Source organism: Excalfactoria chinensis, chromosome Z (assembly GCF_039878825.1).
Source record: "Excalfactoria chinensis isolate bCotChi1 chromosome Z, bCotChi1.hap2, whole genome shotgun sequence".
In the NCBI taxonomy this organism is placed as follows: Eukaryota; Metazoa; Chordata; class Aves; order Galliformes; family Phasianidae; genus Excalfactoria; species Excalfactoria chinensis.
The window spans coordinates 29,843,886-29,863,121 of record NC_092857.1 but is presented as its reverse complement, the minus strand read 5'-3'; positions in this window follow the sequence as shown (position 1 = coordinate 29,863,121).

The window sequence follows — 19,236 nt, the reverse complement described above, 5'->3', positions numbered from 1 at the left end:
TGCTCTTTTTTTTTTCCTTCTTTTCGTATGCTTGGTTGGTTATTTTTAACCTAGGTGTCAATATTTCAGTGAAATAGTCTTGACAGAGGAAGGAAATTGTACCTCTGATTTCACTTGCAGTCTACTAATGCAGTCAGGCTGATGGTTGCTGTGCATAGGGTTTTAATCTACATTTATGGAAGTGTTCCTAGTTAATACTAAAACAGCACAGGGACCACTAGCTGTACTGATCTAGGATCATATTGAATACTGGAGACATTTTCTGAAACATAATGCCTGTTTTAGATCACAGCCAGTGCCCAGCCTGCTCGCTTTACATGAATCTAGGGCTAAAGCAGTTTCTAGGTCCTGGTTTCCCATTAGTCTCAAGGGTAACATGGTGCCTAAATAAACTCCTGCAGTTATTTGCCTATAATTAATGGAAGCACTTAAACTTCTATGAAGTCTCTTGACACATCCAAGTTTTTACCAGTAATCCTTTCTGGTTGCTCTTCAGTAGGTCACTGGTTTCCTTCTGAAAATCATTTCTTATGAGTCTTCCCACAGAACAGAACAAAAAACCCGTGGAGATGGAGAGTGTGGGTGTTAATAACGGAAAAAGGAGAACCAGGAAACAGGAAGTTAAGAGGTTCAAACAAGTCAGTAGAATAAAATCACATCCACTTCTACCCCTTGTCGTTTTGAGTGTGCATTGGGCCTACAGATTCAAACTCTTTAAAAACTGATTGCTCACTTTATTGTAATCTTAGTTGTCAGGCTATGTAAATAACACTGTTGTATTATAATTTTATTTTTTTTTTTAACCCTTTTTGTGTGATCTTCATTTTGCAATTCTAGAAACCAGCATTCAAAAGTTGGCTTATCTTCCTGTCTCAGTAAGAACATCATGTAATCCTGATTGATTTCTGCCACTTCATACTGTCTTACCAGGGACTCTCCTATTGCTCCTAAATCTTTGATTTCCCCTGAACTGTTGAACAAAATCTCAAACGCAGTTTCTGCAAGCAAGTATCAAGAAAACATTGAAAACCTAATAGCTTAGGTTGGAAGCGATCTTGAATTTCATCTAGTTCCAAACCTCCTGCTGCGGGCAGGTTGCCCAGGGCCTCATCCAACCTGGCCTTGAATGCATCGAGAGATGGGGCATCTACAGCTTCTGTTATAACAACCTGTTCCAGTGCCTGACCACACTCTGAGTAAAGAATTTCCTCTTAACAAGTAATCTAAATCTCCCTTCTCTCAGTTTAAAACTGTTTCCCCTTGTCCAATCACTATCAAACTGTGTAAAAGACTTGTTTATGGGCTTCCTCTAAGTACTAGAAGACAACAGTGAGGTCTATCTGGATCTTTCTCTTCTCCAAGGTAACCAAACTCAACTCTTTGTTCATAAGGAGGTTCTCCAGCCCTCTGGACACCTTACCTTTCTCAGTTGTTAATACAGGCTGAATAGTAAGAAGGAAAACATTGCTATTGCTAACAAGGTTTTGGTTTGGGGTTTAGATTTGGAAAACTGAAGAGCAATTCAACAGTACAGCATTTACTGTGGACCCATAGCCTTTATGTGCAAATGTTCAGCTACAGATCTTTCAGTGTTGAAAGGGCTGGCCATTACAGCCACTGTGTGAAGCTGTTACCCACCATTGCATGAAAGCAAAATATTGAATAGCATTAAGGTCCAGTCACATGATGGCTGTGACTCAGTTTGTACGATGTTTCTTGTGCACAAATACATACATATGTCGATGTATGTCTCTCTCCCTATTTCTATGTGCCTTACTCTCTAGTAATTATTCCTTTTCTGTTTCCTTCATAAAGACAAATAACATCTGAAAGAAGTGACATGCATCTTTGCTTTTTTTTTTTTTTTTTTTTCAAGAAAATATTTTTCCTTCAAAATTTCTGGAAAACGATATCAATTAAGACATTGCAGCTTCCTTCCTTGGCTTACTCACATACCATAGGTAAAGCTAGAAAAAATTTTCTTCTTTTTCCAAAGAACTGGACAACAAATCCTTTGCTGGGATCTGCCAGACAGCAGGTATCCAGAAATAAATAGACTTACTTTTTTACTTTTAGGCTTACTTTTAGACTTACTTTTAGACTTACTTTTCTATCATATGACTCAGTGACTTGTATAGCACAACACTCATATGTGAATGTACACGAGCAATACAAGGACAGAACTGTTCTTCTAGGATTGGAATTCATTTCCTGCAGGTACTGCACTTGATGGATTTTGAAAGGAAGATTTGCTAAATGACAAAACCAGAAAAAAATATCGGAGTCCACGTGATACAAGTGCTATTATTGGCGGCTGATTTACTTTAGCTTAAGGCCATCACATAAATTATATTTGACAAATTAATTATGGAGGGTTATGCACACCTGTTTGCATCTATTCTATGAAATATTAATTTCAGCGTAGCTTCTGTTTAACTGGATATATTAATCCCTTCTCAAAGTTGTTTTAGGATCTCCCCTGTGTTGAGGCATACTAATGTAGTCACGTTATCTTGGTTTGTAACTAATTGAAGAAAATGTAATATATCATGTTATTTCTTCTATTCAAACGAATGTAAAGATCCCCACTGAAACCTTCAGTTAAACTTTAAAAAAACTCAACAGGCACTGATTTGTTATTCTGCACCAAGCTGCCTTCCATGCTAAGGCTGCAGACAGAAAAAACATTGATTTTGCTTATGCAAAATGTGGCGCAAAATGTATTTCCATTCATTTGGGAATCTTTCTGTGCGGGATATTTAAAGCTAAATTCTCTACACTGAAATGCCATTTTTGTTTTGTTTTTATTCTCTTGGAGATAAAAACAGCAGTGACCACATTTTGCATTGAAATAAAATACCTCTGGGGAAAAATAGGAAGGAAAAAAAAAAAAAAAAAAAAAAAAAAGCTGGTACTGTATTTTACAGCATAGACATAAACAAATCAATCTTCCTTAAAATAAATTACTGTTCCTGTAGTGACTAGACAATCTGCCCTAGCATGTAGGAATATTTTTTTTTTTCTTTTTTTTTTTTTTGGTAGGTATTTATGCTTCTACGAGAATGTTAAAAATCTGGAGTAGTAAATGCAGTAATAAATCAGAAACAGCAAGGATTTATTGCAAATCCATAGAAAAAGCTGCCACTGCAGATGCAGCCAGTATAGTTGTGAACTATGTCACTCTCCCCCTTTCTATCTGCTGGACATTTATGTACATGCCATTTTGCTTGGCAGGTGCAGCACAATACCTGCACAGTGAAATAAGCCTCCCCTCACTCACTCCAGCCACGGATCCTTCAAGACAAAAAGATATTACAATGGAAGCATTAAGGTAGACAAGATATGAAGGAGTGTGTGATTTAATGCATGACCCCAAATATGTTTTTAGGTTGCGCTGTTGAGAACTCTTGAGGTTCTGGATTCACATTGAATTTTTTTCTTATTAGATCAAACACAGCAGTGGCTCAGAATATGCAGTGTGTCTGGACGGAGGTTTTGTGCTGTGGCAGAAAAGTGTATCCATCATAGTCAGAACTGTTTGGAACATCTCTTCTCCAACTACATTTGACAGCACAGGATTGGGTCTCTGTGTTGCTGACTGCATTTAGGAAAGAGACTCTGAGCTGACAGCACAACAGGAATTCAGCTCAAACTGCTTCTTCCTTCTAACCTTGGCTGCATCCGGCTGGTGTGTGCTCTTAATGCCTGGCCATTCAGTGATTTGAAACACAGATGATAAAGAGCCTGCTATTATTTTTCCTCTTTCGCTGCAATAATTTTAGTAAATGTGATACCAGAATTCAGGAATTGCACAGGGGAAAAAAAAGTGAACTCAGTTTCTTCCTGATATTGATGCAGAGCATATATTTTCTTTGCTCTTCCATGCTGTTTGGATTGCTGCTGATCTTGTACTTGAAGGATGTTTTTATGTTCCTCTCACCAGGCATGGATTTAGAGACATATTTTCCAGCCCTTCTTGCTCCTTGGGACAGTCTTCACATATGGCACACTGCAGCGCTGCCTTCCTGACTCTGCAGCTGACTTGGAAAACAGCAGAAAACAGTGCACATGCTTAATTTTGAATCCTTCCATTAAAAAACAGATGACGTTAGTTCTGGCAAGCTACAAATATTTGCTTTTACTACTGAAAGGACAATTCTTTACGGAAACTGTGAAAATCCTCAACCTTCCTGCCTTGAGCAGGAATAGTATTTTAAAGTTTTATTCAAGGTCATGGACCTGCTCATTATTATTGAATAAAATTGTCTAAGAATTACCACTTTGCACCATGACACAAATGATGGTATTGGTGATTAATTATACATGGTAGTCCAAGTAAACATTCTTCTCCAGAACTGGCTGTAGCGATAGGATGACACTGAGAACACTGGTGAAGCTCATAGTTTATCACTGCTCCCTGGTGAACAAATGGAGGTTGGCTTGAGAACTGCAGACACCTCCAAGGTATAGCAGATGTCAGAAAACGCTCACTTAGAGTGAGAAACAGAATGATTAGGATGAGAAATAAAACATGTCTTGCATTTGGGCTCTATCTGGTGATGTTACCCTGAAAGACTCTGGACATTACATAGAATCATAGAATGGTTTGTGTTGGAAGGGACCTATAAGATCATTTATTTCCAGCCCCCTGCTATAGGCAGGGACACCTCCCACTAGACCGGGTTGCTCAAAGCCCTGTCCAGACTGGTCTTGAATGCCTCCAGGGAGTGCGCATCACACAGCCCCTCTGGGCAGCCTTTTCCAGTGTCTCACCACCCTCACAGTAAAGAAATTATTCCTAGTATCTAGTCTAAATCTACCCTTTTACGGTTTAAAACAATTTTCCTTCATCTTGTCTCTACCTGCCCTCACAAAATATAGTATTACAATATTTCTATGTAATGCTGATTAAATGTGTTCATATTATTGATATAGCTTGGTTTGCGTAGCAAAAGGGATTAGTACATTAGTTTAAAAACTAAAAGTTTAGCAAAAGGAATCCATACGTGATAGTTCTAAAACCTTCCATTTCAGCTTCAGTCTTGCTTTTCCTCAATAATTTTTCACTGGGGACAAAATAGAATACTTTTATCTTCTGCCTCAATGATTTTGCCTTGCGAGAAGCACTGGTGTCACAATGGAATACTTTAGTCTTTTGCCTCAAATCATGCAAGGACATTTTCCTCCGGTTCCACACACACTGTTTTTAAAAAGCGACTCACTGTGGTCTAATAAGCAATGGAAATCTTCTGAACTGGGGAAAAGTGAATGGAAGTTACTTAAAGGTTTCAGTGATTAAGCCGATGGTTATAAAAGGGGGAGAAGTAGGTGGGCATTCGACCACCCTAAATACCACTGAGCATGCCCAATGGGACATTAGCACTACCTATGAGACACTGAGAAAGAATGAATGTGTACTGCATGTGTAAGTCTTTACTGCATAAAAGTAGAACCTGAACTCCAAGAGGGCGCACTTCCTTGTCAAGAAGCCTGGTGCACAGAGTAAGGAATTAAAGAATGCCACTTTCTAACACCACATTTCAGCTGTGGTGCCACAGACAAAGAAAAAGCTGAGAAGAATGTCAGTCACAAAGATCTGGTTAAACAAACTTATCTTGCAGATGCATGGCAGGAGATACTAGCTTAGCACCTGCATGTAAACTTTGCTTGCTGGGCAGAACGAAGAGTGATAGACTTTACAGGATCCAAAGACAGTTCTAATTGGACAAAACAACAAACTCAGAACACAGATTACAAAGTACGTACAAAAAGTGCAAAGAAGGGAGGGTACCTAAGCTGGGGGGGAGGATAGCTGATAAGCAAATCAAAAAGATTGTTAACCCCAAGTACCTCAGCCAATGGGGAATGGGTGAATGGCTCACTAGCATCAGGGTACAGGGATAAAAGAGGGTCTGCATCCCTCAGCACATTGAGAGACACCACAAGGGTACACTCCAGTGGACTCTCACTTTGTTTGAATAGAGAGCTAAATCTCCTTTGCCTCTTTTTGGGATGAAAATGAGCAAGCTTATTGAAGTAGAAATTTTCCTAACATCCTGATGCTGTCATGAAAGGACCTAATGCAGTACATCTTGTATACATCAGTCATGCGTATCTGCATTAAAGGCTGACAACAGTAACAGTACTCATCTTAACAAACCTAGAAAGAAAAGATTCAGCCTTATTCTGGTAAAACTGGAAGCTCAGGTTAAAACTTGCCATGGGACAACATTTGCCATCCAGGATAGAATATGAGCTGTTGGGAGGAAGCAGAAACATTGTAAGTGCTGTGTCTGGCTTTTCTTAAAACTAGTTGTGACCATCTCTCATCTGTTATCCTGAAGATAAGTATCCTTTTGTCTTAAAACATTTGGCTGTAAAAGAATGAAGAAATGTTACTAAACAATTCTGTGATAAGAGAAATAATATGGTACTGAAATTTCTCCAGAGGAAGTCTCTATTTTGGCTGTACCAGAACACCTTCTCAGACAGAGCCTGGCAGTATTTGCCTCTCTTTTGTTTGTATCGCCAGCATCAGTTCATCTGGTCTAGATTTCAAGTCTTATCTGAAGCATTATGGACAGATTCCCCTTTGTTGAGAAGGCAAGGGAGAGGTGGTCTAACCTGTCCATATTATTCTACTTATTCCCACGATTTCCTCCATTTGCTAGTCTATGGGATTGCTGACTGCTAGAAAGCATGCAAAGAAGGCCTTTATGATGAACCTGCTTGACTAGTTCTTGACTGCTGGGGCAGCCTGTTAGGAAACTCACTGTGGCGTTTGTGGCTCATGGGGAGATACTCCCTGGAGCCTCCCAGTAGAGCTGTGACCCAGCTTTGCGGACCACCTGGGACATCAGCCCTGCTGCAGGCAACTGGCTTTCTCTAGCCCAGCCTTCAGAGACAATGACATGGTCCCTTGGGCATCTGTTTTAAGGCACAAAAGCCTTTGTGTATGGTTATGAAAACATGAAGAAACATTTGAGCCAAGAGCTGACATCATTAAGTATGTTCAAAATAACAACAGAAAATCCCCATCTCTAGAGGCAGTGGTAACTTGAAAATACGTTGAAGCAGTATAGCGTAGGACTTTTGGCTTGAATCAGTTTTTTGGCTGCAAGAGTGCAATAGCTAGAGGTGTCTTAATGCACTATTCTATTACTGCTGATCTTTGGCAGTTACTAATTAGTAATACACACAGGATTAATGTAAATGGAATGCAAAAAATGATTGCACTTTAAGAGAATATCTGCCAGAATTTTTAATCTGCTTGAGGCTGAATGGATATTATGTAAGAATTAGAGAATGCATTTTTGAGTATGTAAAATTTCAGATCAAAACTCTTATCCATTGACTTATGATAAAATAAAAATAAATAAGTAAATAAATAGTAATATGGTCTGTCTAAGGGCATCAGAGTGCCACAGAACAGAGATGTTGCACATAAATTAAAAATAAAAAACCCAAAATCATGTGGAAAACTTGAAACCGCTACAACAAAACATTAGATTATTAGAAATAAAACTTAGAAGTAAACCTTGACTTTCAACAAGACCTTGAACTTGGTTCATGGCAATCTCAGATATGTATACAGACTGTGGAGAAGGACTTTGGGTTCCTGGTGGACAAAATCTTTACATGAACCATCAGTGGGCACTTGCAGTTTGGAAGGCCAACTGCATCCTGGGCTGCATCTTAAGAAGGATGACCAGTACCTCACAAATACTCTACCCACCTGTGAGGGCCCACCTCCACTAATGCACTCAGGCCCATGGACCCCCAGCACCAGAAATATGTGGAGCTACTGGAACTGGTTCCAGGAGGGACCAAGAAGACGATTGGAGGGCTGGAGCACCTCTCCTGTGAAGACAGGCAGATGGAGTTGGAGAACAGAAGGCCTGGAGAAGAGAAGGCTCCAGAGATATCTCATTGTCACCTTCCAGTAAGTAGAGGAAACTTATCAACAGGAGGGAGAGCTTTTCTTTTTTATTTATTTATTTTTTTTAAAATTTTTATTTATTTTTATTATTTATTTATTATTTGTTTACTAACATGGTTTCATAACAATAGGACAAGGAGAATGGTTTTAAACTAAGATAGGGGACACTTACATTAGATGCTAGGGGGACATTCTTTACTCAGATGATGACGCACTGGCCCATATTGCACAGAGGAGTTGTGCATGTCCCATCTCTGCAGGTGTTCAGAGTTAGGTAGGATGGAGCCCTTGGCAGCCTTACCATCTACCGGGTGGTAACCAACCCCTCGGAGGGGGATTGATTTTTAAGATCCCTTCCAACCCAAACTATTCTATGATTCTAAGTAAAATAAGCTTTGGAATAACCATTACTTTAGTTCATTACTTATGAACTCAACTCTTTGCTTGCTCCTGTAACACTCTCTTCCATCTAAAACTCTTGCAATGTGAAACAGAAGGAATTATCTTTTCAAACTTCTAAAAATTCTGTGAGCGAGCAAAAATCAGGACATCAAGTACCACCTTCAAGAGCAGTAAGTAGAGAAACCAATGCAAACACTTTAACTAAAGTGGTTGTACTTGTTCCCATTATTCAGAGAAATATGCTCTTTCAAATGTACAAATGAAATAAGAAAACAAATTTCCCAGTAAGTTAAAGTGTTTTTCTTTCTTTTCTCTCTCTCACATGTTCTTGTTCAGAAAAGCACATAAATAATCAGAAAAGGTTGCTTGTTGGTATAGAAATACTTTTCTGAAAAGTAGAGGTTTCTTGCTGCCTGTAATCAAATAGATGGTGGGCTTGTGCTTAATGCATTGGGCCAGCGCTCTGAAAGACCTGATCTGAGTTCTTAATGAGTTTAGACTTCCTGAGTATCTTTTCATACACAGCTGTTGAATTTTATTTCACCACCATTTTATTCTAGTCCTTATGTTAAATTAAGATGAAGACTACTTCTAGATTTCATCAATGTGAAGAAAGCACATCAGTAATTATGAGTGTTGAGCATATGTATTCATCTGGGAGAATACAACTCCTGTGTTCCCCTTCTCCTGAGTTCTTCCTCATATAGGTATGGTAGCCATTTTGTAGATGAAAGAAGTAAAAATATTGGGAATAACCTCACACAAAATCCTTTATGGACTAGATATAATGATTTCTGAGATTCTCTGAAATAATCCTTTTATAGTTATACCATCCCTACTCTTCTTAACAAATGGGTTGAAGAGAGAGAATGTTCCTAAATTGACAAGGTGCAGTGCTGTACTGCCTTATTAGATGGAAATGTGCTGTGCTTGAGTGCTTAAATCTCCCCTCTATTATTCATGTGTACAGCTTTAAAAAACACTTTTGAGTTTTTCAGATCAAAATCCAAGAGAGAAATCCCACTTTGATTTTCGCTTTCAGGAATGTGACTAATGGTAAATATCTTCATGCTGAATACAGCAGTGCAGACACTTCCACCCCCATCCCTCTACCCAGAATAGAACAATACAAGAAGCACCTACTGCCTGATAGAGGTGAGCCTAAGGGAGCAATAACATGATTAGGGGTGAGGCATGGGTCTCAGCTGAAGTGCATCTACATCAATACAAGCAGCATGCTCCTCCAAACAGAAAGAGCTGCAGGCAAACTATGACTTAGTTGCCATTACAGAAACATGGTGGAATTTCTCCCAGGACTGGAGTGCTGCAATAGATGGCTACAAGCTCTTCAGAAAGGATAGACTAGGAAGGAGGGGTGGTGGCATTTTTCTCTATGTTAGAGAGTGTTTTGATGTTATTGAGATTGCGGCTGGGGATGGTAAAGTTGGATCTCTATGGATAAGGATCAGTGGAAGGTCCGACAAGGCAGGCATTATGGTGGGGGTCTGTTATAGACCATTCAACCAGGATGAAGAGACAGATGAAGCATTCCATGAACAGCTGGCAGAAGTTGCATGATCACTGGTGCTTGTCCTTATGCAGGACTTCAGTTTCCCTAGTATATACTGAGAATACAACACAGCACAGATGAAGCAGTCAAGGAGGTTTCTAGAGTGTGTGGAAGATAACTTCCTTCTGTAGCTGGTAAGAGAACCTACCAGGGGAGCTGCCCTGCTAAACCTGCCGTATGCAAGAAGGACTAGTGGGAGATGTGTAGGTCAGGGGCTGTCTTGCACAATGACTGTGAAATGGTAGAGTTCTCAGTTCTTTATGGAGCCATGAGAGGGGACAGCAAAACTGCTTCCTTAGACTTCTGAAGGGCAGATTTTGAATTGTTAAGGAGACAAGTAGGGAGGCTTCCTTGGGATTCATTCAGGGAGGATAAGGAGGTCCAGGGAGACTGGTTTCTCCACGAGAAGGAGTCTTAAAGGTGCAGGAGCAGGCTGTCTCCCTGAGCCACAGAATGAGCTGGTGGGGAAGAAGCCTGGTGAGGATAAACAGGGAGTTTTTTCCTGAGGTTCCAGGAGAATAAGAGAATCTATCACCTGTGGAAGATGGGATGGGTAACTCATAGAGAGTACAAAGAAGTTGCTGGGATGTGCAGGGAGAAAATCAGAAAGGCAAAAGCTCATCTTGGACTTAACTTGTCTGCTGGTCTAAAAAGGAACAAGAAACTCTTTTCAAATATATTAACAGTAAGAGGAGGACCATGGAGAATTTCCATTCTTTACTGGATGTGGCTGGGAACGTGACCACAGATATTAAGGAAAAAGCTGAGGTTCTCTATGCCTTCTTTTTGTCTGTCTTTAAAAGTCTCTGACCTGGAAGTCTCAGATGGGGAGCAGAACAAGCCCTCCACAATACAGGAGGAAACAGTCAGAGACCTACTATTCCACCTGGACTGCCACAGGACTGTGGGTCCAGATGAGATCCGTCTGAAAGTTCTGAGGGAACTGGTGGAGGTGATAGCCAAGCCACTTTCCATCATCTGTCAGCATTTGTGTTCAACTGGAGAGGTCCCAGAGGACTAGAGACTTGCCAGTGTAACTCCCATTTATAACACCTGTTATAAGTGGTGTCCCCCTGGGGGTTGATAGTGGGGCCGATCCTGTTTAATATCTTTATTGATGACCTAGTTGAGGGTATTGAGTGTACCCTCAGTAAGCACAGTCATTTGCAAATGACACCAGGTTGGAAGACCCTTCAGAGGGATCTAGATAAGCTGGATCACTGGGCTGAGGTGAATAGGATGAGGTTCAGCAATGAATCAAGATGACAGTGGCTAGAATAAGCACGAGAAAAGATTTTGATGTGAGGAAGGAAAGGAGGACAAATATGCCCACAGGTTTTAATACTAAAATCAGATGTGAAATCTTGAGACGAATCTGCAAATAAGAGGGAATATTTTTCTTAAGAAGAAAATACATCAGAAGGCAGCACTGTCTATGTTGTCATGACTTTGGACAAGGATAGTTATTTATTATTCCTTTAGACTATATATACCAAGTAAGGAACATGAAAGATTCTGTGTGTTGCTGGCATCTTCTTAATTTAGACTGTGTATTGGAGGGACAAGTTTGTGCGTGAAATATGCACAGGGGACCTGCAAGTATGCCTGCTTGATGTTGCTGATGCAATTTTTAATTGGAAACTCATCAGTTTTTTTCATTACAGCTAAGTTTCAACTTACATCTTAAAATGGGCACAATAGCTTGGCTATCAAACTTGATGGGCCCTTTACTTCTCTAAGCTATTTTATTCTTCTCAGAGACAGTTATGAGCTCATGAAAAGATTTGATCTTGGTGAATATATAGTCTGTTTCAGTACCACCATATTAAAAAAACTATTGGATACTCAAATGAAAATATTCATAATGTTATATATGTGTGTATCAATATATGTGTATATATAATATGTATCAGACAATGTAGTCTATTGGGTCACCTAAATACAACTTAAATCCTTGTAATCTGGAAATATATAGAAAAATAATTTAATGGAAAACCATGTGGAAAATCTGTGTTTCTACTGTGATAAATAAAAGTATACTCAAATGCATGATTTTTATTTTATTATTATTATTATTATTATTATTATTATTATTATTATTTTCTGAAGATTTTACTACAGCAGCTGTTGCTTATAAATATCTTTGGTCTTAATTCTCCTGAGTAATTCTGACTTGATAGTTTTATACAAAACCCCTAAAAAAGAAAAGGGAGATTTGCAAGAGGTTCTACAGGATGTTTTACCAGCTCTCATCACTGTAAATTTGTTAAAAAACAAAGTATTTTCAGAATAGGCAGCACTCAGGAAAAGTGCTACTGATGATAGATGGAAGAGAAGAGGATATATGAATTGGGTTGAAATATAATGTTAAGAATAATGGTAAGCAGGCCTGGTGAATAAATGGAATCAAGGTAAATGCTGTGTTTGAATTTCTCACATGGGATTGTCTCTTTTATTTTTCATTGCATTTTTGTGCACAAAATCCACTTAAAACTTAATGAGATTTACTGCAGAAACCTGACATACACTGCACAAAATGACCCAGTCTTACCCAAACTGAAAACTTCGCTTGTAAACATATGAAAAAAAAAATACTCCCATGGGAACTATAGTGCTTAATACCATGCTCTTATGGCAGCGCATCAGATTTTGTCACTGGAGCCAAGGTTTCAAGGGAACAAAGATGAAATGAACAATGGAGAGCAAAACATGGGAGGGACATTTAAGCAATAAAAATAAAACAACCTTTTTTTTTTTTTTTTTTTTTTTGCTTCCCTTCCTTCTACATTACATTCAGTGACGATGGAGTTACTCTATTAAAACTGGACTTACTGCTTAAGGCTTAAGGGAAATCAGGTCATGTACTTTTCAGTTTGCTAATAGCTAATTTAATTTCTGACCTTGCATTTAAAAGAAATACAGCACAGTTACATGCTAGGTATTATTGTTAGTAGACAAGCTGCAGCCCAAATAAAACTCCTGAAGACCAGTGTGATATCAAGAAGCAGGCACTGTTTAATATGGATGTAGGAGTGAATCCTCCAACCTAATTGTGCACCCAACAGAACAAAGGCATGTCCCTTATATGCATTTGGGTAAGCTTGGAGAGAGGAATGCAGTAGTCATGAGACCTAGATCCCACCTCTTCCATTCATGCTTTGTTAGTTATGCTGGGGCTAATCTGTTTTAGCAGGCTAGATAGATATGCTATTTTTCAAGATGCCCATAAAAGGTAAGATTAGCCATACTGATAATATTGTCAGCCTCTGAATCTGAATCAATTCTAGGTATTTCCTTTTCTCTCATATTAAAAAACATTGTGATGCACCTGACAGGTCAAGGAAAACTCTGTTCTGACTTAAGGGTAATTATATATTCTAACTTAAAGACAGTGGTCTGTCAAATTTATAGGGCTCTAAGACATGATTTTATGTATCTACTAGATAACAAAGTCTTCTAATTAGATCGATATTTAAATTAGTTTGGATAGGTGTTTTTTTCCTTCATAAGTCCAGCAAGTGTTATTGGGGCCTCAAGGGACAAAAGCTATCCAATGGCTTTCAGCCATGGTGCCTTGGTAAGCGAGTAGGGGGGACACATTCATGAGTCTAATGAGGATGTGAATAGATAAAATGGCTGAAATGGCACATCATCCTCAGCCCACAAGTGAATGAACTGGAATACAACCAAGTGGAGTAATGCCCACATGAAATGGCAAGCAGGCAACTCACTGGCACTTTCTGGCTGGTTACACTCACTAACAGGGAGCAGGTGGATATGTTTTCTGCATCCTGTGTGTGGATCTACCAGACCAACAGACTGCTCCCCAAAGATTTCTTTGTTCTGCAGCTGGTGTGTGTGCCAGTGCATACAGCATACCGCTCATTTTTACAGGTCTGCTTGGCACTGCAGCATGTTCTGAGCTGAGAGAACAGAATGCCAGATATTTTTTTTTTTCTGTTTTTGTTACAGATCCTCTCTCTTGCTCTGTAGTTTTTTTAAGATGCCTGATAGATAAAGCATGCTTTTAGAACTGCTTGGTCTGGATTTTAAAAACACTTGGAAACTATTTTCAGGCAATGACCAAGCTCGACCACTTAGAACAAGTTAAAGATTTTCTGGAAGTTTATATTTTGTTATATGTTTACTTCTTGGATTTCTGTTTGTTTGTTAGTTTTTGTTGATATGTTTTTGCTACAGTTTTTCTTTATCACTGTTTAGAAACAGACAATTCAGCAAAATGCAATACTAGGAAGATTGTTTCTTCACCTTTTCTTAACACCTACTGGCCGTAAAACAATTGAACAGCAGTATTACAGAGATGAAATATAAGATGAATGAGCATCTTTCAAATGTTTATTATGAACTGAAAATTTCACATACATCTACTTCCTCAGTACTGTTGCATTTTATGTACTTTTTTATTTTATTTTATTTTTTGCACTTGTTTTGAGAAATTCCCTTGTGCATTTTGTCTTCCCAAACTTACAATATGAACAGTCTCTCACACTTTTCAGAACTCAACATATGTTCAGGCAGGAAGATCTGTGAAGGACTGAAGTGTCTTAACTCCATTTCTTTTTTGCTGTTTGGGAGAACCTTCTGTGAATGAGTAAAAAGCTTTTTATTCCCAGTGAGTCAGAGACAGTACTTAACAAATAATACCTTCTAGTCTAGCATATTCTTACTGTCATGAGTTTTCTAGCAGCTTTTACATTTTTGTATATATATGTATATATATTTAGGTTAGATTGTCTTACATAGTTTTTCACTTTTAACCAACTTTTCTGTAAATGAAACTTGAGCGTAACTGGCACTTGGTTGTTCTTTGTAATCATATAATGACATCTGTGCCTGGATAAGGAAAGCAATCTATAAATGAAAGAACACAAATAGTGTGCTTGCAAGAGAATTTAATTTAAGTGTGATTTTACTGGGCAAAATTATTTTACTGGGCAAAATTATAGTAAATCACATTACTAGAATTTTTTAATGTCTCAGTTGTAGGTATCTGTTGCAAGTCCTGTGGCAGCAAGGCACAGAAAGAAGACATGGCTTGATCAATTTATTCACCATGAAGTGGATGTACTCCAGGCTAGGCAAAATGACTTCATTTTTTACCAAGCAGTAAAATAAATAAATAAATGTTTTTCCCCAGAGGTATTTACCAAATACACCAGGTTAACCATCTTGTCTGGGAGGCAAACCACTGCAGGACTTCATCTTGGCTCCCATTTCTTTCATTCTGCATACCAAACCTAAGCTAACTCACAAGTCCTCGATTTTACCCAGACATCACTGCTCTAGCTGCACGCAGCTGTTGCCTGTGACACTGAGGCTGCTGTTTGCAATGATTTGTTTGTTCTGCACCCACTGTGAGCAGAGGCTGCTCAGGTTCCCATTTCACCTGGAGTGCCCCACTGTTAAAATAGCTGCCAAATAATCTCCTGTGTACTTTGGACAGAAATCGCTGTCTGAAAGTGTTTCACAGTGCCTTGTTTCTGTTTGTCTTGTTACCACAGCAACAACGAATTGTATTTTTGCTGTTCAATTATGTATCATGGTTTTTTTCCCATTAATGACCTTCTGACCCACTGGTGACCTCGGGGATACAAACTTTTTTTTGCAGACTGACATGATGGAATGTAGTTACTGGTTTCATTTAGAATCATTGCATATTTTTCTGACCAAAACCAAACCAAACAAAAACACACACACACACACAAAAGAAAAGAAAAAAGAAAAAAAAAATAAGGAAAACAAAAAAGAAAAAAAAAAAAAGATGAAAAAGGAAGTTCAGACTGGTAGAGAAATGGAGAAAGGAGAGATGTGCCTGGATTTGCATCTCATGTCTGCCATCTTTATCTCAGGCGCAATGTTCCTGGAGCTTTTTAGGAAGCGCAGCACCTAGTATATGAGTTATCGTTTATGTAAAATATCTGTTAGTGGATTTGGTTTGCAGAAGATGTATTTTACTGCTAACAAGGTAGCAAGTTATTTGTTGTCCTTTGTGTCAGTGAGGGTGGGGCTCTCTGCTGGTATCACCCCACTGACTTTATATACAGTCTTCATTAGGAAAACAAAAAAGCTTCAGATACTTCACATTTGTTTACTCATACAAATGCAAACAAATTACTGAAATGCACTGTAAGAAGAAAAGACACTGAAGTACCATCTTGCAGACTGGAGGGTGAAAATCCTGTAGGTGCACTAAGCTAAATGAGCAACTGCAAAGCTTTCTGCAGGATGCAGCTAAAGAACTGTGTATGTGGAACAAACATTTCAACTCAAAACTAATTTCATACCGCAAATATTAAAGTGTTGTTGGGGATTTCATTTTCCTCTGGCCTTCCTTGACAGAGTTCTGCTATGTGGGTGGAGAGCAGCTGGGTAGAAGAGCATGTTCTCCAGCCTAAAGTGAGGGGGCTGCACAAAGAACAAGGCTGTCTCCCTGCTGATATTTCAGTTACATTCATGCACGAAGCACAATGCTTCTTTGCATAGGGAGGCATGGTGGCAAACCCAGAAATTACCATTTGTGAATCTGAATTTGTATCTCCTCAGTAGGTGCAGGATTCTTTCTGCAATACATAATAACTAGCCTTTCCACATCCCCTGCTTCGCCCCCCCCTCCCCCCCCCCCCATCTTTTTCCTTCATTCCTAGATGCAAGCAAATTGCACTGTGATAGTACCATAAGCAGGGACACCTCCCACTAGATCAGGTTGTTCAAAGCACCATTAGGCCTGGCCTTGAAGGCTTCAAGGAAGGGGTATCCCCAACCGCATTGAGCAACCTGTCCCAGTGTTTCACCACACTCACAGTAAAGAATTTCTTCCTGATGTCACATAGTAAGACATCATAGAATACATGTGACATGTTGAGTAATTTGCTTTATTATTTAATTGCTGTAACAGAGCAAAGCAAATTAAAAAGAATCTATACAAATGACTGTATCTGCTGCTGGAGCAGTGGCGTTGCAGGGGTCTCCCAGTCTCCCTGATCAGTATCTTTGAAGCTACCACATCTGTAATGCAGGTTTTGTTACTGGGCTAACCATGATGTTATTGTTTTTGTACTATGGATAAATCCACAGATAACAGTAGTTTTGCATTTCACGTGTCACTGTGGTAGCTCTTCTACAAACAGGTACCTAGATCAGGACATAATGTTGTGCTCTGATGTGTGATTTTGTGGTCGTTCTTTGCATACCTTTGTGAAACTATTAGAAAGAACATTTCCTGGTCATTTGGGCTGCATGACAGACTTAAATAAACAAAGCTTGGGCATGGAGGTAGTTAATGATAGTCCTACTCAGTGGGCTGTGGATTATAGCTGTTCTGCAGCAAACCTTGGGGCACAACCAGAAGAGCAGCATAGCCTGTACTGAGCTCACCTCTGAAGTTAGAGGATTGGGAGCAGTGTGCTATACACTTAGCTCTGACATACCCATAAGGGACACCCCCCGGCATGCAGAAGAAGGGAGCAGGAAAGCCATTCTGCAGTTCGGAGTGGATTAGTGTTGTGTATATGGGTAACTGTGTGCTCTGCAAGGAGACAGACAGCATGGCCATGCTGGGGCAGTATGGGCAGACCGGGGGCTACTGCCTCTCAGGTCAAAGATGTTTCTACAGGGAGAATTTGACAGCTTTTAATTTCCACTAGCAAATACAACCATTTTTTTTTTTTTTTTTTTCATGAAAAGGTGTGAAAATATTCCAAATGGAGGCAGAATTATTACTGTGTCATTTGTATCTTCTCTCCTTTTATAAATGCTAATGCTGCTTTACTGGGAGAAATGGAATAGCAGACAAACATCTTTTCCTTTGTTTTATCCCACAGATTTCTCTTGAGTAAAGCCTGATATTTAATAAAGGCGCAATGTATCTTCCAAACTGATTGATTAGACTGTGCAGTGAAGTAAGGGCCTTCAATTTTTTCAAATATTATCCCTTTATAACATTTATCTCCCTTTGTGGGGACATCAGGGACCTCTTTAAAAAAGTAATAAAAAGGAAATTTAAAAATAATGACCTTTCACAGTCTTCTGGTGCAACCTTTGAATGAAAAGGCACAGTCGAATCTGGTGTTCAGTGTACACTGCGGAAGAAAGAGGAAATTTCAGTGGGCCCAGAGGTATGGCTTAAAGCTCTCTAGAATACTAAAAAACTTATGTTAATATGACATCGTATCTATTTGCTGCCACTGTCAGCAGAACTGCAGCTGGTCTTGCAACGGTTGGATGGATTGTTCTGCTATATATGTGAGCAGGCTCTGTGATACATTGCATATGACAAAGTATAGAACTGGGGCTTCTGAAGTATGCTTAATTTTTTAGCATGAGGAAATCAGAGCTTGAAGACTTACTTATTTCTTAATGTTTCAGGCTTCCTGGACTGACAACTAATGTAGTGACATAGTTAGGTGTTTTTTCAGCTTGTTCTGTGAAGAGATAAATTGCACCACCTCTCTTCCTTTAACAACTTACAATGTCCAAGCAAAGCATGAACTGTTCTGTCACATCTCTTAAACAATGTCTAACAGCACAGAAGTACACAGCACCTCTCTTGAATGGGTAGCAAGACACCTAGTCAAGGTGTACAACTCATTCTCCACTGAGGAAAATGTAAGCAGCCATGCAACACATATACCCAGAATAGCTTGACAGAAACACCCTTGCAATGCGCATCAGGCAGGACTGTTTCCAGGAGAACAGCAGCCAGCAACACACTGTGGTGAAATACACTTACTTCAACAACCTTTTCCCTGCCTAACCTGAATCTGGTGTATCTGGGTGAAAGCAAAATACAGAGAACGCAAAGCTCTCCTTTGCATCAAGCTCTATTAGAGAAACAATAAGATTTTAAAAAGACAGTGGTATGGGAACCTATTAGATGGTGACAGTTGTCAGTAAAGACAGGCATTTTATTTTAAGCTGCTCTGTACTGTGCTGAACAACTGTGTCATCGATCGGTGAACCTGCAGGTGACCACTGCTGGCAGCAGGGGGCTGAGGCGGACCAAAGAACCTTGAATGCAGCCCAGAGTGTGAAGAACAGGATTTAGTCTGCCTGACGTGATTCTACGCCAATAGCGTTTTCTGCTTATACTCACCCTGTCTGCCTGCTAACGCTTTCAACAGATAGAGTTTTTTCATATGCTTGCCCTCACCCAAGTCTCCTGCTTCTCTGAAATTATAAACAGTTATTTCCTCCTCTCTGGTTCTCATGTGTTTAGAGGAATGCAGAAAGAACAGTTTCAGCTATTGATTTAATGCAGAGAAGCAGATTAGAGTCTCCACTTGTAGCTGTCAAAATCAGGCAAGGT